This window comes from Rhamphochromis longiceps, linkage group LG4 (assembly GCF_057381845.1).
Source record: "Rhamphochromis longiceps isolate RC_006_pf linkage group LG4, R_longiceps_female_GT1.1, whole genome shotgun sequence".
NCBI classification, from domain to species: Eukaryota; Metazoa; Chordata; class Actinopteri; order Cichliformes; family Cichlidae; genus Rhamphochromis; species Rhamphochromis longiceps.
In genome coordinates this window covers 13,181,273-13,207,114 of record NC_140560.1, presented here as the reverse complement: position 1 = coordinate 13,207,114, position 25,842 = coordinate 13,181,273, and the positions used below count along the sequence as shown (strand labels likewise).

Sequence of the window (25,842 nt, the reverse complement as noted above, 5' to 3'; positions counted from 1 at the left end):
CATTTTATAGTAACAAAAACGCAATTTAGTTTTCGCTGTCAAAGTCGATTTAACCGAAGTTACGTGTTTACGGCTAGTGTGGAGGTCACGTGTTTCCAGTTACTGTGGAGGTCACGTGTTTCCGGTTACTGTGGAGCTCCACAGTGGACAGTGGCTGCAGCCAGGTGCTCTTGGTTTTAGTTTTCAGATTTATTTGTCATATGCAAGTTAGCTCATAAATGTGTTTGACGAGCAGCAGTCACTCAGCAGCATGCACAGTAGGAGAAAATATATTAAAATAAAATAAAATAATAAAGAAAATAGAAAAATAGCAAGGAGCAAAATATTAGAGAGACATGGTAAAAGAGAAAAGATGACTGAATATATATGTATCTATAAATATAAATATATGTACATTAGTGATTAAATAAGAAAATCTTGAAAAGAAATATGACGGGAGGGCAGATGGGATATTGCACAGGAATGAGCAGCAGAAAATTAAAGTATTGCACTTGTGACAAAGCTTGTGATCTTTCCTTCCTTCCATCCTTCTTTCCTTTGTGACAAAGCTTGTGATCTTTCCTTCCTTCCATCCTTCTTTCCTTTGTGACAAAGCTTGTGATCCTTCCTTCCATCCTTCTTTCCTTTGTGACAATGCATGTGATCCTTCCTTCGATCCTTCTTTCCTTTGTGACAATGCATGTGATCCTTCCTTCCATCCTTCTTTCCTTTGTGACAAAGCTTGTGATCCTTCCTTCCATCCTTCTTTCCTTTGTGACAATGCTTGTGATCTTTCCTTCCATCCTTCTTTCCTTTGTGACAATGCATGTGATCCTTCCTTCCATCCTTCTTTCCTTTGTGACAATACATGTGATCCTTCCTTCCATCCTTCTTTCCTTTGTGACAAAGCTTGTGATCCTTCCTTCCATCCTTCTTTCCTTTGTGACAATGCTTGTGATCTTTCCTTCCATCCTTCTTTCCTTTGTTTAGTTTTAGTTTTCAGATTTATTTGTCATATGCAAGTTAGCACAGGGTCAACATTGCAATTAAATGTGTTTGACGAGCAGCAGTCACTACGCAGCATGCACAGTAGGAGAAAATAAATTAAAATAAAATAAAATAGTAAAGAAAATAGAAAAATAGCAAGGAGCAAAATATTAGAGAGACATGGTAAAAGAGAAAAGATGACTGAATATATATGTATCTATAAATATAAATATATGTACATTAGTGATTAAATAAGAAAATCTTGAAAAGAAATATGACGGGAGGGCAGATGGGATATTGCACAGGAATGAGCAGCAGAAAATTAAAGTATTGCACTTGTGACAAAGCTTGTGATCTTTCCTTCCTTCCATCCTTCTTTCCTTTGTGACAAAGCTTGTGATCCTTCCTTCCTTCCTTCCATCCTTCTTTCCTTTGTGACAAAGCTTGTGATCCTTCCTTCCTTCCTTCCATCCTTCTTTCCTTTGTGACATTGCATGTAATCCTTCCTTCCATCCTTCTTTCCTTTGTGACAAAGCTTGTGATCCTTCCTTCCATCCTTCTTTCCTTTGTGACAAAGCTTGTGATCCATCCTTCCATCCTTCTTTCCTTTGTGACAATGCATGTGATCCTTCCTTCCATCCTTCTTTCCTTTGTGACAATGCATGTGATTCTTCCTTCCATCCTTCTTTCCTTTGTGACATTGCATGTCATCCTGCCTTCCATCCTTCTTTCCTTTGTGACAATGCATGTGATCCTTCCTTCCATCCTTCTTTCCTTTGTGACAATGCATGTGATTCTTCCTTCCATCCTTCTTTTCTTTGTGACATTGCATGTCATCCTGCCTTCCATCGTTCTTTCCTTTGTGACAATGCATGTGATCCTGCCTTCCATCCTTCTTTCCTTTGTGACAATGCATGTGATTCTTCCTTCCATCCTTCTTTCCTTTGTGACATTGCATGTCATCCTGCCTTCCATCGTTCTTTCCTTTGTGACAATGCATGTGATCCTTCCTTCCACCCTTCTTTCCTTTGTCACAATGCATGTGATCCTTCCTTCCATCCTTCTTTCCTTTGTGACAAAGCTTGTGATCCTTCCTTCCATCCTTCTTTCCTTAGTTTAGTTTTAGTTTTCAGATTTATTTGTCATATGCAAGTTAGCACAGGGTCAACATTGCTATTAAATGTGTTTGACGAGCAGCAGTCACTCAGCAGCATGCACAGTAGGAGAAAATATATTAAAATAAAATAAAATAATAAAGAAAATAGAAAAATAGCAAGGAGCAAAATATTAGAGAGACATGGTAAAAGAAAAAAGATGACTGAATATATATGTATCTATAAATATAAATATATGTACATTAGTGATTAAATAAGAAAATCTTGAAAAGAAATATGACGGGAGGGCAGATGGGATATTGCACAGGAATGAGCAGCAGAAAATTAAAGTATTGCACTTGTGAAAAAGCTTGTGATCTTTCCTTCCTTCCATCCTTCTTTCCTTTGTGACAAAGCTTGTGATCCTTCCTTCCTTCCTTCCATCCTTCTTTCCTTTGTGACATTGCATGTGATCCTTCCTTCCATCCTTCTTTCCTTTGTGACAAAGCTTGTGATCCTTCCTTCCATCCTTCTTTCCTTTGTGACAAAGCTTGTGATCCATCCTTCCATCCTTCTTTCCTTTGTGACAATGCATGTGATCCTTCCTTCCATCCTTCTTTCCTTTGTGACAATGCATGTGATTCTTCCTTCCATCCTTCTTTCCTTTGTGACATTGCATGTCATCCTGCCTTCCATCCTTCTTTCCTTTGTGACAATGCATGTGATCCTTCCTTCCATCCTTCTTTCCTTTGTGACATTGCATGTCATCCTGCCTTCCATCCTTCTTTTCTTTGTGACATTGCATGTCATCCTGCCTTCCATCGTTCTTTCCTTTGTGACAATGCATGTGATCCTTCCTTCCATCCTTCTTTCCTTTGTGACAATGCTTGTGATCCTTCCTTCCATCCTTCTTTCCTTTGTGACAATGCTTGTGATCCTTCCTTCCTTCCATCCTTCTTTCCTTTGTGACAATGCTTGTGATCCTTCCTTCCATCCTTCTTTCCTTTGTGACAATGCATGTGATCCTTCCTTCCATCCTTCTTTCCTTTGTGACATTGCATGTCATCCTGCCTTCCATCCTTCTTTTCTTTGTGACATTGCATGTCATCCTGCCTTCCATCGTTCTTTCCTTTGTGACAATGCATGTGATCCTTCCTTCCATCCTTCTTTCCTTTGTGACAATGCATGTGATCCTGCCTTCCATCCTTCTTTCCTTTGTGACAATGCATGTGATTCTTCCTTCCATCCTTCTTTCCTTTGTGACATTGCATGTCATCCTGCCTTCCATCCTTCTTTCCTTTGTGACAAAGCTTGTGATCTTTCCTCCCATCCTTCTTTCCTTTGTGACAAAGCTTGTGATCCTTCCTTCCATCCTTCTTTCCTTTGTGACAAAGCTTGTGATCTTTCCTTCCATCCTTCTTTCCTTAGTTTAGTTTCAGTTTTCAGATTTATTTGTCATATGCAAGTTAGCACAGGGTCAACATTGCAATTAAATGTGTTTGACGAGCAGCAGTCACTCAGCAGCATGCACAGTAGGAGAAAATATATTAAAATAAAATAAAATAATAAAGAAAATAGAAAAATAGCAAGGAGCAAAATATTAGAGAGACATGGTAAAAGAGAAAAGATGACTGAATATATATGTATCTATAAATATAAATATATGTACATTAGTGATTAAATAAGAAAATCTTGAAAAGAAATATGACGGGAGGGCAGATGGGATATTGCACAGGAATGAGCAGCAGAAAATTAAAGTATTGCACTTGTGACAAAGCTTGTGATCTTTCCTTCCTTCCATCCTTCTTTCCTTTGTGACAAAGCTTGTGATCCTTCCTTCCATCCTTCTTTCCTTTGTGACAATGCATGTGATCCTTCCTTCCATCCTTCTTTCCTTTGTGACAATGCATGTCATCCTTCCTTCCATCCTTCTTTCCTTTGTGACAATGCATGTAATCCTTCCTTCCATCCTTCTTTCCTTTGTGACAATGCTTGTGATCCTTCCTTCCATCCTTCTTTCCTTTGTAACAATGCATGTGATCCTTCCTTCCATCCTTCTTTCCTTTGTGACAATGCATGTGATCCTTCCTTCCATCCTTCTTTCCTTTGTGACAATGCATGTGATCCTTCCTTCCACCCTTCTTTCCTTTGTGACAATGCATGTGATCCTTCCTTCCATCCTTCTTTCCTTTGTGACAATGCTTGTGATCTTTCCTTCCATCCTTCTTTCCTTTGTGACAATGCATGTGTTCCTTCCTTCCATCCTTCTTTCCTTTGTGACAAAGCTTGTGATCTTTCCTTCTATCCTTCTTTCCTTAGTTTAGTTTCAGTTTTCAGATTTATTTGTCATATGCAAGTTAGCACAGGGTCAACATTGCAATTAAATGTGTTTGACGAGCAGCAGTCACTCAGCAGCATGCACAGTAGGAGAAAATAAATTAAAATAAAATAAAATAATAAAGAAAATAGAAAAATAGCAAGGAGCAAAATATTAGAGAGACATGGTAAAAGAGAAAAGATGACTGAATATATATGTATCTATAAATATAAATATATGTACATTAGTGATTAAATAAGAAAATCTTGAAAAGAAATATGACGGGAGGGCAGATGGGATATTGCACAGGAATGAGCAGCAGAAAATTAAAGTATTGCACTTGTGACAAAGCTTGTGATCTTTCCTTCCTTCCATCCTTCTTTCCTTTGTGACAAAGCTTGTGATCCTTCCTTCCTTCCTTCCATCCTTCTTTCCTTTGTGACAAAGCTTGTGATCCTTCCTTCCTTCCTTCCTTCCATCCTTCTTTCCTTTGTGACATTGCATGTGATCCTTCCTTCCATCCTTCTTTCCTTTGTGACAAAGCTTGTGATCCTTCCTTCCATCCTTCTTTCCTTTGTGACAAAGCTTGTGATCCATCCTTCCATCCTTCTTTCCTTTGTGACAATGCATGTGATCCTTCCTTCCATCCTTCTTTCCTTTGTGACAATGCATGTGATTCTTCCTTCCATCCTCCTTTCCTTTGTGACATTGCATGTCATCCTGCCTTCCATCCTTCTTTCCTTTGTGACAATGCATGTGATCCTTCCTTCCATCCTTCTTTCCTTTGTGACAATGCATGTGATTCTTCCTTCCATCCTTCTTTTCTTTGTGACATTGCATGTCATCCTTCCTTCCATCGTTCTTTCCTTTGTGACAATGCATGTGATCCTGCCTTCCATCCTTCTTTCCTTTGTGACAATGCATGTGATTCTTCCTTCCATCCTTCTTTCCTTTGTGACATTGCATGTCATCCTGCCTTCCATCGTTCTTTCCTTTGTGACAATGCATGTGATCCTTCCTTCCACCCTTCTTTCCTTTGTCACAATGCATGTGATCCTTCCTTCCATCCTTCTTTCCTTTGTGACAAAGCTTGTGATCCTTCCTTCCATCCTTCTTTCCTTAGTTTAGTTTTAGTTTTCAGATTTATTTGTCATATGCAAGTTAGCACAGGGTCAACATTGCTATTAAATGTGTTTGACGAGCAGCAGTCACTCAGCAGCATGCACAGTAGGAGAAAATATATTAAAATAAAATAAAATAATAAAGAAAATAGAAAAATAGCAAGGAGCAAAATATTAGAGAGACATGGTAAAAGAAAAAAGATGACTGAATATATCTGTATCTATAAATATAAATATATGTACATTAGTGATTAAATAAGAAAATCTTGAAAAGAAATATGACGGGAGGGCAGATGGGATATTGCACAGGAATGAGCAGCAGAAAATTAAAGTATTGCACTTGTGACAAAGCTTGTGATCTTTCCTTCCTTCCATCCTTCTTTCCTTTGTGACAAAGCTTGTGATCCTTCCTTCCTTCCTTCCATCCTTCTTTCCTTTGTGACATTGCATGTGATCCTTCCTTCCATCCTTCTTTCCTTTGTGACAAAGCTTGTGATCCTTCCTTCCATCCTTCTTTCCTTTGTGACAAAGCTTGTGATCCATCCTTCCATCCTTCTTTCCTTTGTGACAATGCATGTGATCCTTCCTTCCATCCTTCTTTCCTTTGTGACAATGCATGTGATTCTTCCTTCCATCCTTCTTTCCTTTGTGACATTGCATGTCATCCTGCCTTCCATCCTTCTTTCCTTTGTGACAATGCATGTGATCCTTCCTTCCATCCTTCTTTCCTTTGTGACATTGCATGTCATCCTGCCTTCCATCCTTCTTTTCTTTGTGACATTGCATGTCATCCTGCCTTCCATCGTTCTTTCCTTTGTGACAATGCATGTGATCCTTCCTTCCATCCTTCTTTCCTTTGTGACAATGCTTGTGATCCTTCCTTCCATCCTTCTTTCCTTTGTGACAATGCTTGTGATCCTTCCTTCCTTCCATCCTTCTTTCCTTTGTGACAATGCTTGTGATCCTTCCTTCCATCCTTCTTTCCTTTGTGACAATGCATGTGATCCTTCCTTCCATCCTTCTTTCCTTTGTGACATTGCATGTCATCCTGCCTTCCATCCTTCTTTTCTTTGTGACATTGCATGTCATCCTGCCTTCCATCGTTCTTTCCTTTGTGACAATGCATGTGATCCTTCCTTCCATCCTTCTTTCCTTTGTGACAATGCATGTGATCCTGCCTTCCATCCTTCTTTCCTTTGTGACAATGCATGTGATTCTTCCTTCCATCCTTCTTTCCTTTGTGACATTGCATGTCATCCTGCCTTCCATCGTTCTTTCCTTTGTGACAATGCATGTGATCCTTCCTTCCACCCTTCTTTCCTTTGTCACAATGCATGTGATCCTTCCTTCCATCCTTCTTTCCTTTGTGACAAAGCTTGTGATCCTTCCTTCCATCCTTCTTTCCTTAGTTTAGTTTTAGTTTTCAGATTTATTTGTCATATGCAAGTTAGCACAGGGTCAACATTGCTATTAAATGTGTTTGACGAGCAGCAGTCACTCAGCAGCATGCACAGTAGGAGAAAATATATTAAAATAAAATAAAATAATAAAGAAAATAGAAAAATAGCAAGGAGCAAAATATTAGAGAGACATGGTAAAAGAGAAAAGATGACTGAATATATATGTATCTATAAATATAAATATATGTACATTAGTGATTAAATAAGAAAATCTTGAAAAGAAATATGACGGGAGGGCAGATGGGATATTGCACAGGAATGAGCAGCAGAAAATTAAAGTATTGCACTTGTGACAAAGCTTGTGATCTTTCCTTCCTTCCATCCTTCTTTCCTTTGTGACAAAGCTTGTGATCCTTCCTTCCTTCCTTCCATCCTTCTTTCCTTTGTGACATTGCATGTGATCCTTCCTTCCATCCTTCTTTCCTTTGTGACAAAGCTTGTGATCCTTCCTTCCATCCTTCTTTCCTTTGTGACAAAGCTTGTGATCCATCCTTCCATCCTTCTTTCCTTTGTGACAATGCATGTGATCCTTCCTTCCATCCTTCTTTCCTTTGTGACAATGCATGTGATTCTTCCTTCCATCCTTCTTTCCTTTGTGACATTGCATGTCATCCTGCCTTCCATCCTTCTTTCCTTTGTGACAATGCATGTGATCCTTCCTTCCATCCTTCTTTCCTTTGTGACATTGCATGTCATCCTGCCTTCCATCCTTCTTTTCTTTGTGACATTGCATGTCATCCTGCCTTCCATCGTTCTTTCCTTTGTGACAATGCATGTGATCCTTCCTTCCATCCTTCTTTCCTTTGTGACAATGCTTGTGATCCTTCCTTCCATCCTTCTTTCCTTTGTGACAATGCTTGTGATCCTTCCTTCCTTCCATCCTTCTTTCCTTTGTGACAATGCTTGTGATCCTTCCTTCCATCCTTCTTTCCTTTGTGACAATGCTTGTGATCCTTCCTTCCATCCTTCTTTCCTTTGTGACAATGCATGTGATCCTTCCATCCATCCTTCTTTCCTTTGTGACAAAGCTTGTGATCTTTCCTCCCATCCTTCTTTCCTTTGTGACAAAGCTTGTGATCCTTCCTTCCATCCTTCTTTCCTTTGTGACAAAGCTTGTGATCTTTCCTTCCATCCTTCTTTCCTTAGTTTAGTTTCAGTTTTCAGATTTATTTGTCATATGCAAGTTAGCAGAGAGTCAACATTGCAATTAAATGCGTTTGACGAGCAGCAGTCACTCAGCAGCATGCACAGTAGGAGAAAATATATTAAAATAAAATAAAACAATAAAGAAAATAGAAAAATAGTAAGGAGCAAAATATTAGAGAGACATGGTAAAAGAGAAAAGATGACTGAATATATCTGTATCTATAAATATAAATATATGTACATTAGTGATTAAATAAGAAAATCTTGAAAAGAAATATGACGGGAGGGCAGATGGGATATTGCACAGGAATGAGCAGCAGAAAATTAAAGTATTGCACTTGTGACAAAGCTTGTGATCTTTCCTTCCTTCCATCCTTCTTTCCTTTGTGACAAAGCTTGTGATCCTTCCTTCCATCCTTCTTTCCTTTGTGACAATGCTTGTGATCCTTCCTTCCATCCTTCTTTCCTTTGTGACAATGCTTGTGATCCTTCCTTCCATCCTTCTTTCCTTTGTGACAATGCATGTGATCCTTCCTTCCATCCTTCTATCCTTTGTGACAATGCATGTGATTCTTCCTTCCATCCTTCTTTCCTTTGTGACATTGCATGTCATCCTGCCTTCCATCGTTCTTTCCTTTGTGACAATGCATGTGATCCTTCCTTCCATCCTTCTTTCCTTTGTGACAATGCTTGTGATCCTTCCTTCCATCCTTCTTTCCTTTGTGACAATGCTTGTGATCCTTCCTTCCATCCTTCTTTCCTTTGTGACAATGCATGTGATTCTTCCTTCCATCCTTCTTTCCTTTGTGACATTGCATGTCATCCTGCCTTCCATCGTTCTTTCCTTTGTGACAATGCATGTGATCCTTCCTTCCATCCTTCTTTCCTTTGTGACAATGCATGTCATCCTGCCTTCCATCCTTCTTTCCTTTGTGACAATGCATGTGATCCTTCCTTCCATCGTTCTTTCCTTTGTGACAATGCATGTGATCCTTCCATCCATCCTTCTTTCCTTTGTGACAAAGCTTGTGATCTTTCCTCCCATCCTTCTTTCCTTTGTGACAAAGCTTGTGATCCTTCCTTCCATCCTTCTTTCCTTTGTGACAAAGCTTGTGATCCTTCCTTCCATCCTTCTTTCCTTTGTGACAAAGCTTGTGATCCTTCCTTCCATCCTTCTTTCCTTTGTGACAAAGCTTGTGATCCATCCTTCCATCCTTCTTTCCTTTGTGACAATGCATGTGATCCTTCCTTCCATCCTTCTTTCCTTTGTGACAAAGCTTGTGATCCTTCCTTCCATCCTTCTTTCCTTTGTGACAAAGCTTGTGATCCATCCTTCCATCCTTCTTTCCTTTGTGACAATGCATGTCATCCTGCCTTCCATCGTTCTTTCCTTTGTGACAATGCATGTGATCCTTCCTTCCATCCTTCTTTCCTTTGTGACAATGCTTGTGATCCTTCCTTCCATCCTTCTTTCCTTTGTGACAATGCATGTGATCCTTCCTTCCATCCTTCTTTCCTTTGTGACAATGCATGTGATTCTTCCTTCCATCCTTCTTTCCTTTGTGACACTGCATGTCATCCTGCCTTCCATCGTTCTTTCCTTTGTGACAATGCATGTGATCCTTCCTTCCATCCTTCTTTCCTTTGTGACAATGCTTGTGATCCTTCCTTCCATCCTTCTTTCCTTTGTGACAATGCTTGTGATCCTTCCTTCCATCCTTCTTTCCTTTGTGACAATGCATGTGATTCTTCCTTCCATCCTTCTTTCCTTTGTGACATTGCATGTCATCCTGCCTTCCATCGTTCTTTCCTTTGTGACAATGCATGTGATCCTTCATTCCATCCTTCTTTCCTTTGTGACAATGCATGTGATTCTTCCTTCCATCCTTCTTTCCTTTGTGACATTGCATGTCATCCTGCCTTCCATTGTTCTTTCCTTTGTGACAATGCATGTGATCCTTCCTTCCATCCTTCTTTCCTTTGTGACAATGCTTGTGATCCTTCCTTCCATCCTTCTTTCCTTTGTGACAATGCTTGTGATCCTTCCTTCCTTCCATCCTTCTTTCCTTTGTGACAATGCATGTGATCCTTCCTCCCATCCTTCTTTCCTTTGTGACAAAGCTTGTGATCCTTCCTTCCATCCTTCTTTCCTTTGTGACAAAGCTTGTGATCTTTCCTTCCATCCTTCTTTCCTTAGTTTAGTTTCAGTTTTCAGATTTATTTGTCATATGCAAGTTAGCACAGGGTCAACATTGCAATTAAATGTGTTTGACGAGCAGCAGTCACTCAGCAGCATGCACAGTAGGAGAAAATATATTAAAATAAAATAAAACAATAAAGAAAATAGAAAAATAGTAAGGAGCAAAATATTAGAGAGACATGGTAAAAGAGAAAAGATGACTGAATATATATGTATCTATAAATATAAATATATGTACATTAGTGATTAAATAAGAAAATCTTGAAAAGAAATATGACGGGAGGGCAGATGGGATATTGCACAGGAATGAGCAGCAGAAAATTAAAGTATTGCTCTTGTGACAAAGCTTGTGATCTTTCCTTCCTTCCATCCTTCTTTCCTTTGTGACAAAGCTTGTGATCCTTCCTTCCATCCTTCTTTCCTTTGTGACAATGCATGTGATCCTTCCTTCCATCCTTCTTTCCTTTGTGACAATGCATGTCATCCTTCCTTCCATCCTTCTTTCCTTTGTGACAAAGCTTGTGATCCTTCCTTCGATCCTTCTTTCCTTTGTGACAATGCATGTCATCCTTCCTTCCATCCTTCTTTCCTTTGTGACAATGCATGTGATCCTTCCTTCCATCCTTCTTTCCTTTGTGACAAAGCTTGTGATCCTTCCTTCCATTCTTCTTTCCTTTGTGACAAAGCTTGTGATCCTTCCTTCCATCCTTCTTTCCTTTGTGACAATGCATGTGATCCTTCCTTCCATCCTTCTTTCCTTTGTGACAAAGTTTGTGATCCTTCCTTCCATCCTTCTTTCCTTTGTGACAATGCTTGTGATCCTTCCTTCCATCCTTCTTTCCTTGGTGACAATGCATGTGATCCTTCCTTCCATCCTTCTTTCCTTTGTTTAGTTTTAGTGAGAAGGGTCTGGCTGCAGCCACTGTGGAGCTCCACAGTAGCCGGAAGCACGTGACCTCCACAGTAGCCGGAAGCACGTGACCTCCACAGTAGCCGTAAACACGCATGGATACCGTGGAAGTCTTGCAAGTTGATCGCAAAGGTTAGTTAAGTCTTTCTTATATAAATTTGCCGTTAGTGATTTCATAATTCTAGGAATCGTCTAGTTTTCTTACAATGATCATGTTGCCACTTTTTTTGCGTTACAACAACATTCCTCCTTATTTTAATGTTTTTTCATCGTGCTCCATGGCAGAGAAACACACAGATATGCTTTTTCCTGGGCCTGGTTTTAGTAAGAGAGCTGGATTAACGGCTTCTGTGGGCGAGAAGAAGCAAAAACCACATTTTGCATTAGAGTATGATTTATTGTTGGCGTCAGAGATGCAAAATAACGAATACTTCAATACTGTACTTAAGTAGAATTTTCTGGTATCTTTACTTTACTGCTGTACTTTTTTGTGCCTACTGTATACTTCTTTATACTTCTACTTCTCACATTTTAGCACGCGTATCTGTACTTTGTAATCCGTACATTTGTAAATCAGCACGCGTGCTTTGGACGCAAGATTACTTCAAAATTTTGTACATAAATTATATTTTAGACCCTGTACTTCTTACTTCGACTTGACTAAAAAGTCGAGCCAGTGCTTTCTAAACAGAGGTATCTAAACTGTAGTAAGGAACGTGTGTACTTGTGACACCTTTGGTTAGCGTCAACACTGCAAATTTCGTCACAAACAGATTTATATATTTATCAATACTTCTATTCGTCATTCTTTTCTGTACAGCTTTTTTATTGCCCAGATTTTAGTTAGCCTCTGTTCAATTGACTGTTATATGTCAATAGAAACATATCTCACAGATTAAAGTGTCTTTTAAAATATTTGGGTTTTTTTTTTCAAGAATTTTCTTCCCAAATCTATTACATGCCAAGTGTAAATTGTTATTTCTGCTAAAACCTTAACTTAAATGTGTATATGGTGTTTATCTGTTTCTCTCTGTGTTTTAGATGCACACATCAATCTGGAATTCAGGCTTAAAGCCAGAATTGCAGGAATGCAACACGTGTTGCAGAGGACTCTTTCACTGCCCTCTGTGCCCCACTTTCAGCCCTACTGTCAGGGCAAAGATTGAGGAGCATCTAAGTGTGCATATAAAAAATGCTTTGCCTTTAAAAGGTATGTTTGTATTAAATATACTTTATAGTTATAAATATGCACTTTTTTAAGCACTTCTGCAGTATCTTTGTTGACTTAAAAGTTGCTGTTGATATTGTACAGTTCAGTGCATTCATCTGCAACAAAAATAGTGTTTTTATAAAATATATTTTTATTTACTTTTCACCACTTTTCTTGACATAACTTTTGTGATCCATACCATTTTGCTTTCATTATTGAGGTTGGCTTGGATGTTTTTGTTAACATGTACAATCTGATTGTTAGACAAATTGATTGCATTCTATACAACTACATTTAAATTACATCTGTTTGTTTGTTTGTTTTTTTCTCTTACAGATAAAATGATATGCCGGTGCAGGCAGCCTTGTAGGACAACAGGACACTTTCACTGCCCTGTCTGTAAGATTACAATCATACGGCGTGGGGATATGGCAAGGCATTTATTGTCTTGTCAGCATTCTTCAATGCCAAGTCAGCCACCATTATCAGGACTGCTCCCCGCTGAACTCTTCGAGGAGACCCGTCTCCCCCCCCCCAAGGTTTTGTCTTCGGTATCTGAACCATTTTCTGAGTCTTTGTTAGAACATTCATAAGCTCTACCCTCTGTGTTCAATAAAACTGCAGCTGATGGAAAGTCCATGAAAATGACATGCCCTCACTGTGGCCTTACTCTTCGTAGCTCTGGCAAGCTATTTGCACACTGGAGAGAGGAAGCCAAAGCTGTGCTTGAAGGACAACACGTGCCCATTTTCAGACTGAAAAAGCGCAAGTTCCAGGAAGTCAGTCAGGTCAGTATTCACTTTAAACAGTAGTGTAATTACATGGTTAGTGACATTTGAATAACTGTTAAAAAACTGTTCTGCAACAGAGAAATAACTATGTTTTCATCCCCATTTGCCTGACACAGGAGCCAGCAGTTGTTGAAGATCTGCGTCCTGCTGTGCAGTGGGCTGTCCAAAATAAGGCACATGTAACAATGCCCAAATATCTGTCCTTAAATCAAGGGGACCAGCAGAGGGTCTTAAGAGACATGTCAGAGGAAGAAGACACTGGAGCAAGGGACTTGTTCCTCTTTGTTTTTCAGTTTGCAAAGGACATGGAGCTCTTTTTGAAAGCATGTGCTGATGATCAGGGGCTAAGGGTCAGTGCTATGTTTGACATGTAATGGACAAATGAAGGCACTGGCTGTGTTTGTTTAATATGTTGTTGTTGTTGTTTTGTTTTTGCATAGTACAAAATTCCAATTAAACTTATTTCAAAATGTTGTTCACTTGATTCTGTGTCCATACTTATAATAAATGATTACAGTGAAACAGCATTAAATGTAAATGTAACAGCATTTTTTTAAACTTGTAATTTCAAAATAAAAAGCTTATTGTTGATATTAACAGTAAAGAATTGTAATCAATAATATTTTTATACATTTTAAACATTAACACTCTGGGCTCTATCCTGGCTATCTGTGGACACTTCACTTATTCTTTTTTTTGACTACTGCACTGCAGTGGACCAAAACAATGACACGGGTTTGATCTTAAGGATCTAATAGTTATGTGTGTTGTGCATGACATTGCCACACAAATATGTATTTGCAAGATAGAGTAGAATAAATTATGACGCATGAAATATTACATAGGCTGCAGTGAATTTCTGTTGATACAGCCAATTGAGCTTTGAGTTTCCCAGTCAAACTTAGCTTTGAAGCACCTGCTAAAAACACTTTTACTCTTTTACATTTCATAACAAGACACCATAGCCAAAATATTAACAAAATATATATTATTAAAAAATTCAAAGCTGCACATACAGCAACAAACACCGTTAGTAAATGTGTCCTGGAGTTTATGCAGGTGCAGAAAGTGCTGCTGCTGTAAGTCAGCCTAACAGCTTACAGATCACTTATTTTTCTGGAAAGATGGTAGGAAGGGCATCACTGCTCATTTCTACAGTCTCCCAGATCTTGGAATACAATCCCTTTGTACCATGAAACCACTTCGCAGTACTAGGAGTCCACTAAAACCTATAAAGAGAGTGATCCTGGAAGAAATGGGGCACACACTAGTGACCTCAACAATTGCAAGACGGCCTTTTCCCCGATGCTCAGATGGGGAAAAAAAGGAAGTTTCATGAAAACATTAGGACTTTATCACCGTTTTACCAGAAAAGTTAATGGTAATATATAACCTAACTGGCTATAAAGAGTAAAACATTTAGATACAATTTTGATTTTGATGAAAAGGACTGGTGCTATTTTAAAGAGTCACGTCGGTAAAAGTAGATAAATGTTTTAAGAAATATACATTTTATAGCATTTTGTGAACATACACAAAAAGTGGCCATTTTTGGCAACAAACAAGCTGAGAGAGAGTTGTATATTTTTGGCTCTCCTTGAACAAAAATAATAGTGCATAATAATCAATGTTGATGTTAATCAATTAGATGTCCCAGACACTACTATTAATAATACAGCGGTGCCTCGTTTATCGCTGGTGTTACGTTCAAAAAATAACCCGCGGTAGGTGAAATCCATAGCCAACTTTATTTTTTACAATTATTACAGATGTTAAGACTGTAAAACCCCTCACTACATGCTTTATACACTTTTCTCAGACAGGAATGAACATTTTCACACTTTTCTCTTTGTTTAAACACTCTTAGAGTTCAAACCTTTGTAGAAACACAAGTCCAGTATTATGGAATGAAACCTAAAGGTGCATTTGAGGGTGCAAAACGTTTCGTCGGCATTGTTGTGTTTGTTTGGGAGAAAACTTCCAAACGTACAGTACAGCACTTCAGAGTTACACTGCTAGCGATCGAAGATTTATGTAAATTCGACAAGCTAAACGCATTCTGTACTGTACAGCGGGAGTCCCCAACCTTTTTTGCACCACAGACCACTTTAATGTCAGACAATATTTTCAGGGAACTACCTTTAAGGTGTCGCGGATAAATACAACAAAAGAATAAAAAAAAGAAACTGTGGTATTTTGTAAATATAATAATAAACGTGACTTGAGCTGTGCGCCAACAACAATGACAGTGACATCCTCCTCTCTGCTTCTTAACGCTCTCTGGTCGCTATGGTAACGCGTAAATAGTTCTTTCAAAATAAGACACACAACTACAACCATACATTTCACACCGGAGGATCAACCCTCGCGGAACGGTACCAAAGGACTCACGGACCGGGACCGGTCCGTGGGCCTATTAGGGACCGCTCCTGTACAGGAGACACTGGACTAGATTGATTGACAATGGTCTACAGCAATCAGAACGCACAACACGATGTACTGTAAAAATAATAATAAATCAGCGAAACAGCAAGTGTCACTTTTGGCCACGAACAATTTAGGGGATGGTGAATTTTTTTTGAACAAACCCAGAGTGTTAACCCCCCCCCCCCACTTAAAACCATTTTATAGTAACAAAAACGCAATTTAGTTTTCGCTGTCAAAGTCGATTTAACCGAAGTTACGTGTTTACGGCTAGTGTGGAGGTCACGTGTTTCCGGTTACTGTGGAGGTCACGTGTTTCCGGTTACTGTGGAGCTCCACAGTGGACAGTGGCTGCAGCCAGGTGCTCTTGGTTTTAGTTTTCAGATTTATTTGTCATATGCAAGTTAGCACAGGGTCAACATTGCAATTAAATGTGTTTGACGAGCAGCAGTCACTCAGCAGCATGCACAGTAGGAGAAAATATATTAAAATAAAATAAAATAATAAAGAAAATAGAAAAATAGTGTCATGATTCGAGTTTTGAGGAGAAGACAAACGACTGCATGGTCTCAGTATATGTCAGAATAGTGATTTTTATTATACATATGTACATATGGGGAAGATGAGCGTCACAAGCCTTTTAGAGCCGATCTCCCCCGAACAAGCATCTCACAAGGCTTTTATTACAATGATGACGTCAAGTCACATGATAAGTATCAGTCAGTTCTCAGAACTCAGGAAGTTCCCCTCACTCCACAAGTTCTCCTTATAAGGCCTCCAGATGTTTCCACTCAGCCCAGCACTCAGAGAAAACCAGTGTGTGTGGTGTGTATATCTATTCGTGTCTATTGTGAAAGTATATCTATCAGAAAACTGTCCTCAGACGACCCTCCTATTATTACTAAGTGTGTAGGTGAACGTGCGTGTGTGTTACATAAGTGCGTGCATGTAGTTACAGGCCGGCGTACGTGCAGAACTACACGCAGGCCTGGGCCCAACAGGACTAGTGGGTCTGTATGGTGTGACTGCACTAAAGTGCAACAACTTAAGTAGATAACAAGAATGATACAGAACCTCACTGAACAATCAGTGTGCATTAATATTTACTCAAAGTAACACAGATGTAATTAAAAGATTATTCTGTCAACCGATTTAACAATGGTAAATGATTAATCAATGATAACTGATTGTGAGAATACAAAATAAAATATCTCCTGGTCACATTCCTCCTCTTTGGGCTGGCTTGCCAGCCCAACTCACACCAGGATTTATTTCCAAACCAAACAAACACGTTATGACACTTATCAACCCCAACACCTCCGTTGTTTTCCAATTTTCCCACAACCCAGCTGTTCTTTTAGCTTCAGACTCGAGTTTCAGCCTGTCTCGCTTCAGGCCCCTTTACCACCTCCTCTTGGAGTGAAGAAACGCCCTCAGATTCTTCTTTCTTCGACTTCCGGGGTTAGACCACCCTTCAGTCGTTACCCAGATCTGGGGATTATTCTGCCCCACTTTCAAACAAAGATCTGTGTGTTTGTTGTCCGTTGTCACCGCCGTGTCCCCCTTTTTGCCAAGAGCCTCTCGAACCTCGTCGGTCTCTTGTGTTCCTAGTTTTCGCCAACCCCTTCCTGGTTATCGTTGTGGTTATGGGATCCATCTTCTCAAGGAGCCCCAAGGCCATGACACTTGACCCCAGTTGCTGTGAAGGATCCCCATATCTCCGTGTCCCCGTCTGGTGTCTGTTCCCTTCTCTGCAAGAGACAGAAAGCCAACACCTCTCCTGCGCTGGCTCTCCTAACCTAATGTTGTTGACTTTGTTTATTCCAATCCTATGCCATGCTTATGTGTGTAAGCGTGCATGCACTTAACCCTCTGCACGTGAAGTCAATAGCTCCAATATATCAATCCGATCCGTTGTCGGATGAAGCTTTTGACCTTCACAGACTAAGTGCCAGCTCCTTATAAGCACATTTGCAATGTGTGTATAAAAATGAACAACAGACCTCAAACAAATTGGGCATTCTTAATTCTAACTTGAGTGTAGTACTCAGTTTCTGATCATCTAATTATGCTTCTCACTCGTTCCCTAAATTGTCTAGAAACCTTTAATTTTGCCATACCTAAATTATTAAAACACAGACCAAATGATAGACCCCCTATATAGCTTTTACCTTTATGAGCACACTTCAATAATGAGCAACAACCTGCAATCTGTACCAAAAATCTTCATGGTCACACCTGCAATTAAAGATCAAATGCACTTTATACCTGTTTTAATTCTTCCTTATATAGAACCTCCTCAGTTTCAGGTTAGTTGCGATTAGTCTCAATTAATCGTTCTAGTTGTATTTTGCAATTCAGCTAAAAAGCAAACCTGTTAAAGTAAACAGCTTATTTACAACCACCTGCAAATCATAAGAGTAATAAAAGATTCAGCACAACAGACAAGTATCATGTTCAGGTTTCTCCAATCATTAAATCACTATTATTGCCGCAATTTGCTTTATTCACCCTTTGGGCAATGTTACTCCAAGAGAGAGAGAGAGAGAGAGCCCCTAATGGCCAGTTAGTGGGCTCTAGGTTAAACTGTCCCCAAATTAGTTATTTGTTATTATTACTTGTTTTCATGTCACTTGTCTGTTTTCTACTGCACCCTTCTCACCAAAGCAAAGCAAACATTAGCAGCACATTGACCGCAGTCAGCCATCCTCATTCCATAGGTGCTATAAAAACATTTCCTGTAAAAGAATCACAGTTTTCAAGACAGGGTGTGTCTCCCCCAACACTCTCACCAGAATACAGTGTAATAGCATCACCAACTCCTAACCCATAAACACCGTTTCTTCACACATCCGCCCAGAAATCCTGTAATAGAAAAACATTAAAAACTGTAACCCTGTAGGGAAGAAAATGTAAATGTTAACGCTGCGCAGTTACCTCTGTAAACAACACAAGACACAAAAATGGCATTTAAAGGTTCACTCTTCCTCGAATATTTTGTCATCCTTCTACTCCTGTAAAAAGAAACACACATAAATTCATCCACCCTTTTATCCTATCTAGGTGGAGGTGGTTAACCTTGAGTCATGGTCTAGTCTTGTCATCTTTTACCAGTCAGTCCGTTTGTTTTTATTTCCAGTCTTTCATCCATTCATCCATTTCTTTCTTTCTTTGCTGATAGTGAAAACCATCGCCGCATTTAGTTTCCGCCCTCAGCAAAATGACGTCATCTCAAAAAGAAAACAAGAACTTGAGTTTGGATTACCTCGCTGAATCCTTTTTTAGACAGGGACTCTCATTTCTAATTGTCCCCACAAGTGTTTCCTCCAGAACCCATTTCAATGCGGAGAAACTCACTTCCAACAATTTTCTCGCCGACGTGTAATGCTTGTAATTTCCGATGTGCAGATCTGCTTAAAGAAAAGATTCAGAAACAAAAATCAGTGCACTGTTCAAAATATAAAACAAAATAAAATGAAAAATAACAAAAACAAAATACAGACGCCCGGGTCTTAGGACTTGTCACTGAATATTCCTCCCATCAATAAAAATACCCACCTAAACCTACACAGAGTCAAATCAACACCACCTCAACCTTTTCATATTCATAAACCTATATGTTTTGCGTTCGTGAAACAAAATAGAACCGTTTCCATATTGAGTAATTTGAGCTCTTGAAATGTTTTAGTTCTCTTAATTCTGCCAGTTTATTTCAACACTTATTCAATGACTTTTATTCAACTGCTACTTGGTCACTCAAATTTTACCTGTTCAAATTGCCTAGGGTTCAACAAAGTCTAGATCCCCGTTATCATGAAACTTGAACGGGGGTACGATGATTTACTTACAGTAATTTAGAATCATCACTCAACCTAGCTCTACTACTGGCACTGCGTGACTTTTCTCACACTGGAAACCAGAATTTAGTACCGAACTTTAATACCTCAGGCAATCGTGTTCAAGGGCTGCCCCCCCCTTTCTCTTCTTCTTTGTCCGTGTGTCCCTCCTTTTATTAAATCTCCATCACAATGATGTGGCGCTCTGAAATAAGACTCACACTGTTATTAATTCATCGTTTTCACTCTGCACCACTGCTCAGGCTGTTTTCTTTTCTTTTTAGTGTACAGTAAACAATTGAGTCGAGGCCTTAAGCCCCAGATATCTCGCACAGGCATCGTTTTCATAACCAAACCGCTCCGGACTCTGCTCCCCAGACCACACAAATGCCCTCTGGGCTTATTATTATAGCAAATTCTGTATTTGACTTTGTCGTGTGCAGCATTGAGCCTTTGTCAGTAAAGCATTCTTCATTGCAGCAGCTGGAGCATTGTGTGTCACTTCTTAGTGAATTAACTCAACATTTTGATTTTGGTGCATGGGTATGTATCAGTTTTCACTCCCTCAACGAGTGCATAAGTGTTCATTTGTGTGTTTCTCTTCATTCTAAGTCGGCGCATGCAGAAGTGTGTGTTCGTGTGTTGGTGTATGTTTGTGTTCATCACCCTCCTGTTCTGTAGTTTAGGTAAACCAGCAGCTTGAAGCATGCCCTAGGGTCCTGCCCTCCTCTTTGGGTCTGTTTGCATCCGTTGTTGCAGCTGCCTGCATCTTCTCCCTGTAACTTGACCCTTTTGCTTCTGTAACTCTTTCAGGGTTTGCTCCTGCTGTTGGAGCTTTGCGTCAGGTCTGACGACCTCCTGCTCCAGCAAGCTTCCGCCTGATTACAAGTCCTGTACGTGAAACTCCAAGTCTGACTGATGAGTTCAATTAGCAGCCAGCTCCTCCGGAGCCATGCTCAGTTTCTGGCAAAGACCTCAGAGTCTTTTCCTTCCACGTCAGATCAGAGTCTATTTATGTTGTCTTTACTTTGCTCCACGGCCTTCTGCAGCTCTGCTGTTCGGCTCTTCTCAGAGGTCAGCATTCTTTTGCTCACCCTCCCTTTTCCTCCGGGCTTAATGCGCGTCTCGTCACAGCTCTGTCAGCTGACGCAGTCTGGGAATTTCCCCCGTGTAGTAAAACGGGCTTTAGGTTTAGTGCTCTCCATCTCTGCTGCATGAGATCGCTTTTTTGCAGCACTGTTGACATCCTCAAGTTGTTGTTGTGAGTCCAGCTGCTGTGGCCTTCAGGGGTCAAAGGGTCAAAGATGGTCGCGGAGAGGGCAACGATGGTAGAGGGGAGGGTAGGAGTCCAGGTCAGCTTCGGCTTTCAGAAAAAACAAAAACAAAACAAAACAGGCGAACAGGAAAATGATGTTGTGTTGGCTGTGTTGTGTTGGCTGTGTTATCCAGAGAGGCGAGAAACAACGAGGTCTCCTTTCCCCCCTCTTTTGTTTTTTCTCACCACATAATCAACTCATAACCCCCCAAGTTGACAGGACAACACAGATACGTGTTAAAATTCTTAAGATCCTGTTTAGAAACCTAAAAAGGAATTTTCTATCATTCAGTAGTCATTTGTCTTAAACAATCAACAAAAACATGTCCCAATTCGACTCTTTTAACCACTAAATTTGTCGTGTCCTCACTTAATCATCAGACCAGTGTCTTTGTCTTTTGACGTTAAGTTGTTGTCTTGCAACCCAGAGAGTTTATTTGTCAGTAATGTATAAACTATATCATTTAAAAACAGGTGTATGTTAAGTGTCGCTACTTTAACCTTGCATGTACGTGCACATGTATGTAAGCTGTTTCTTCATTGCATGTATGGGTGCGTCTGTATATAGAATAAAATAGAATAGAATTCAACTTTATTGTCATTGCACATGCACAGGTACAGGGCAACGAAATGCAGTGTATGGGTTAATTTAACTTCTTCTCAAATGAGGCATTTCTCTAACACGCACATGTGTCTGTTCCTCGCACTTCTCATACCTTTCTCTGGTTGTGTGTGGTTTTATTTGTTTCAGTCATTTACCAGGAACATCTTTTCCTTTTCTCCATGTCTTCCGCCAGAGGTTAACACTGGTGAGATTCAGGGACACAGCACCCAGAGCAGTTCAGCGAGAAAAACACGCCTAAAACTACATTCTCTCCCTTTTTTTTTTTTTTTTTTTTTTTCCGGGAGGGGTGGGGACAACTCTGGTGTCCAGCCGTGAATTTTTAGCCAAAGCTTGGCCTGTCTTCTGCTGCCGTACTCAGGTTTCCAGGTTAAGAAAAAACACCTGTATGAAGACACTAAACATACATTTAGTATTTGTATAAACATAACTGCCTAAATTATTGAACTCTTGAGTAGGGTTGATTTCAGAATCAGAAACTTTATTGTCATTGTCATGAGACCAACGAAATTAAGAATGGTCCCCGATCATTGCATCATCCCTAGCAATATCAAAATCTAAATAAAACAATAAAATTCAATAAATAAAATAGATAGAATACTTAAAATACTAAGTATTCCCACACACAGGCTTCACTCTTGTGCATAGATTAACACAAGAGTGGCGTGATGGACATTTTGTAGTATTCAGATGTGTTATTGCAGTTGGATAACAGCTGTGGTTGAGTCTATTAGTCCTTACTCTGATTGCCCTGTACCGTCTGCCTTAGGGCAACAGTTCGAACAGGGAGTGGCCAGGATGTGAGGTGTCTTTCATGATGTTTTGGGCCTTTTTAAAACAGTGGGCGTTGTTTGACTCTTTACTAACTTTAAACCCCACCATAACAATTTCTCACTCACAAACTTCTATGCATCCATTTAAACATGCGAAGCCAGCACAAAATCACACACATACCCCTACAGCAAAAGCTTTAACATAACCACAATCCAACTCCTCCCTTAAACGGGAGAAATCACCCTGAATCAACCAACTCTATATAAAACGTCAAACAAAGATAAACCACAAACATTTCTACACTTCTGTGTCTTCCACGCAGCACACTAGGCAGAAAAACACCGATTACTCACAGTCTATTGAATTTATACTTAACATCACAACATCACAACAAAAGAAAAACCTGCTCTTTTCACAACTCTCACAGCTAAAGTCGCCAACTCCAAAACCACAGAATTAAATCAATATAGTCAAAACTCTTACCCAGAGCCTCTGAAATAATAAAAAATCACCAAATACTCGGTTACTCTTTTCACTCGCTCCTTCCCACTCCCTTCTTCCTCATTCTCCTCTATACAGCATACACGCTCGCTCCCGCGGACCCGCTCGGCCCCGCGGGCTCACTCGGCCCCCACCTTTTTTCTCTCACAGAGACAGAGAGAGACCCTTTTCCTTTTTTTTTTTCCTCCAGCACACATACACACACAGAATCCCAACTGAGAGAAAGAGGGAGAGAAGAGAAAAGAGTTTTTTCTAGAGATGAAGTCTTTAGCCGGAGTTTCAGATCTAACAGATTTATACAACTTATTCACACACACAGGTAATTTATAATCTATATACACACGGGCCCGCATAGACGTCATATGCCAGAAGAGGTTACACCTAACTTTTTGACTAATTTAAAAGCACCTATAGCCCAGGCCTAGCCTTGCTGGTCAATACACGCCTCGGGAACGCCCTCCCGATAGCGCTCGAATTCCTAAGAAAACACCATATGCCAGAACAACTTCTCTTCTCTATTTCTCTGCTGGTGTTCCTAAATTTTTCCACTAATTTAAAAGCATCTTTCAGCCCAGAGCCTCGCTCTTGCTGATCAATTACACGTCTCAAGTACGCCGCCTTGAAAAACGGTCAAATTACTAAATTCTACTTAATTTATAACCGTTTCCCGCAGCTGGAAAGGAGCTCCACGTCCGGCGCTGGTACCAAACCCACGCCTTCAGCTTTACTTAAAACTCTCAGACCAACGACGTTGTGTGGTCCCGGCCGGTCCCAGACCTGTCGATCAAAAAATGCAGTATAAGACAATCACCCATTGATTGTCTAGCCTTTTTGACGGGAGTCCGAATCCCCGCGGAAGGCCAACTCCGGGCTAAAACCTAACCACGCGTCCGCGATTAGGGGTCAGTGCCACCTGCTGAACAACTGCATTCATAGGAGACCGCGTCTCCAGTCCTAAATAAATTTACTTGTTTTAAAAGCCTCACGGTGAGCTCTCAGCCCCCCCGTTTAATTACCTGACGCCCGAGACCGCGTCTCTGCTAATCGATTGGATCAAATCCCCTACACTACCCAGGTGACTGCTGGCATCCAGCCACCCACATCGGTTTCCACACACCTTAAACCGTATTATTTTAACCTCATATAACCTCTTAACTCAAAATTCGCTTCCCACAATAAACAGCAATACATTTACTCCGTTCACTATTCCCTGCCTTTAACACTAATTACCCCAAAATCACCCCGGACAGAACAGAAGCCCCACTGAGTGAACCTTTAATTTAGCGCTCAATTTCCAATTCGGCACCTTTGGAGATCCATCAACAGGCGGTGCTTACCTCTCATATTTCGGGGCCCATCACTCAGTGTAGCTCCTGGCCGTCCGTCTGACACCACTAGACCGTCAGCCAGGCTCCATTAGTCTAAACTGTAGTAAGGAACGTGTGTACTTGTGACACCTTTGGTTAGCGTCAACACTGCAAATTTCATCACAAACAGATTTATATATTTATCAATACTTCTATTCGCCATTCTTTTCTGTACAGCTTTTTTATTGCCCAGATTTTAGTTAGCCTCTGTTCAATTGACTGTTATATGTCAATAGAAACATATCTCACAGATTAAAGTGTCTTTTAAAATATTTGGGTTTTTTTTTTCAAGAATTTTCTTCCCAAATCTATTACATGCCAAGTGTAAATTGTTATTTCTGCTAAAACCTTAACTTAAATGTGTATATGGTGTTTATCTGTTTCTCTCTGTGTTTTAGATGCACACATCAATCTGGAATTCAGGCTTAAAGCCAGAATTGCAGGAATGCAACACGTGTTGCAGAGGACTCTTTCACTGCCCTCTGTGCCCCACTTTCAGCCCTACTGTCAGGGCAAAGATTGAGGAGCATCTAAGTGTGCATATAAAAAATGCTTTGCCTTTAAAAGGTATGTTTGTATTAAATATACTTTATAGTTATAAATATGCACTTTTTTAAGCACTTCTGCAGTATCTTTGTTGACTTAAAAGTTGCTGTTGATATTGTACAGTTCAGTGCATTCATCTGCAACAAAAATAGTGTTTTTATAAAATATATTTTTATTTACTTTTCACCACTTTTCTTGACATAACTTTTGTGATCCATACCATTTTGCTTTCATTATTGAGGTTGGCTTGGATGTTTTTGTTAACATGTACAATCTGATTGTTAGACAAATTGATTGCATTCTATACAACTACATTTAAATTACATCTGTTTGTTTGTTTGTTTTTTTCTCTTACAGATAAAATGATATGCCGGTGCAGGCAGCCTTGTAGGACAACAGGACACTTTCACTGCCCTGTCTGTAAGATTACAATCATACGGCGTGGGGATATGGCAAGGCATTTATTGTCTTGTCAGCATTCTTCAATGCCAAGTCAGCCACCATTATCAGGACTGCTCCCCGCTGAACTCTTCGAGGAGACCCGTCTCCCCCCCCCAAGGTTTTGTCTTCGGTATCTGAACCATTTTCTGAGTCTTTGTTAGAACATTCATAAGCTCTACCCTCTGTGTTCAATAAAACTGCAGCTGATGGAAAGTCCATGAAAATGACATGCCCTCACTGTGGCCTTACTCTTCGTAGCTCTGGCAAGCTATTTGCACACTGGAGAGAGGAAGCCAAAGCTGTGCTTGAAGGACAACACGTGCCCATTTTCAGACTGAAAAAGCGCAAGTTCCAGGAAGTCAGTCAGGTCAGTATTCACTTTAAACAGTAGTGTAATTACATGGTTAGTGACATTTGAATAACTGTTAAAAAACTGTTCTGCAACAGAGAAATAACTATGTTTTCATCCCCATTTGCCTGACACAGGAGCCAGCAGTTGTTGAAGATCTGCGTCCTGCTGTGCAGTGGGCTGTCCAAAATAAGGCACATGTAACAATGCCCAAATATCTGTCCTTAAATCAAGGGGACCAGCAGAGGGTCTTAAGAGACATGTCAGAGGAAGAAGACACTGGAGCAAGGGACTTGTTCCTCTTTGTTTTTCAGTTTGCAAAGGACATGGAGCTCTTTTTGAAAGCATGTGCTGATGATCAGGGGCTAAGGGTCAGTGCTATGTTTGACATGTAATGGACAAATGAAGGCACTGGCTGTGTTTGTTTAATATGTTGTTGTTGTTGTTGTTGT

At 40.0% G+C, this 25,842-nt stretch overlaps 1 long non-coding RNA gene across 2 annotated transcripts; it reads right to left on the bottom strand.

Annotated features, from left to right (window-relative positions):
• Window positions 1-18,734: 18,734 nt before the first annotated feature.
• LOC146671184 (uncharacterized) lies at window positions 18,735-24,104 on the bottom strand. 2 transcript variants are annotated; one of them, XR_014911411.1, is made up of 2 exons: window positions 22,670-24,104; window positions 18,735-19,052 (listed from the first exon to the last, which is right to left on the bottom strand). It is a non-coding gene; the product is annotated as an uncharacterized LOC146671184 (long non-coding RNA). The 2 variants fall into 2 exon arrangements; XR_014911410.1 differs by having other exon boundaries at window positions 18,735-19,049.
• Window positions 24,105-25,842: the final 1,738 nt, after the last annotated feature.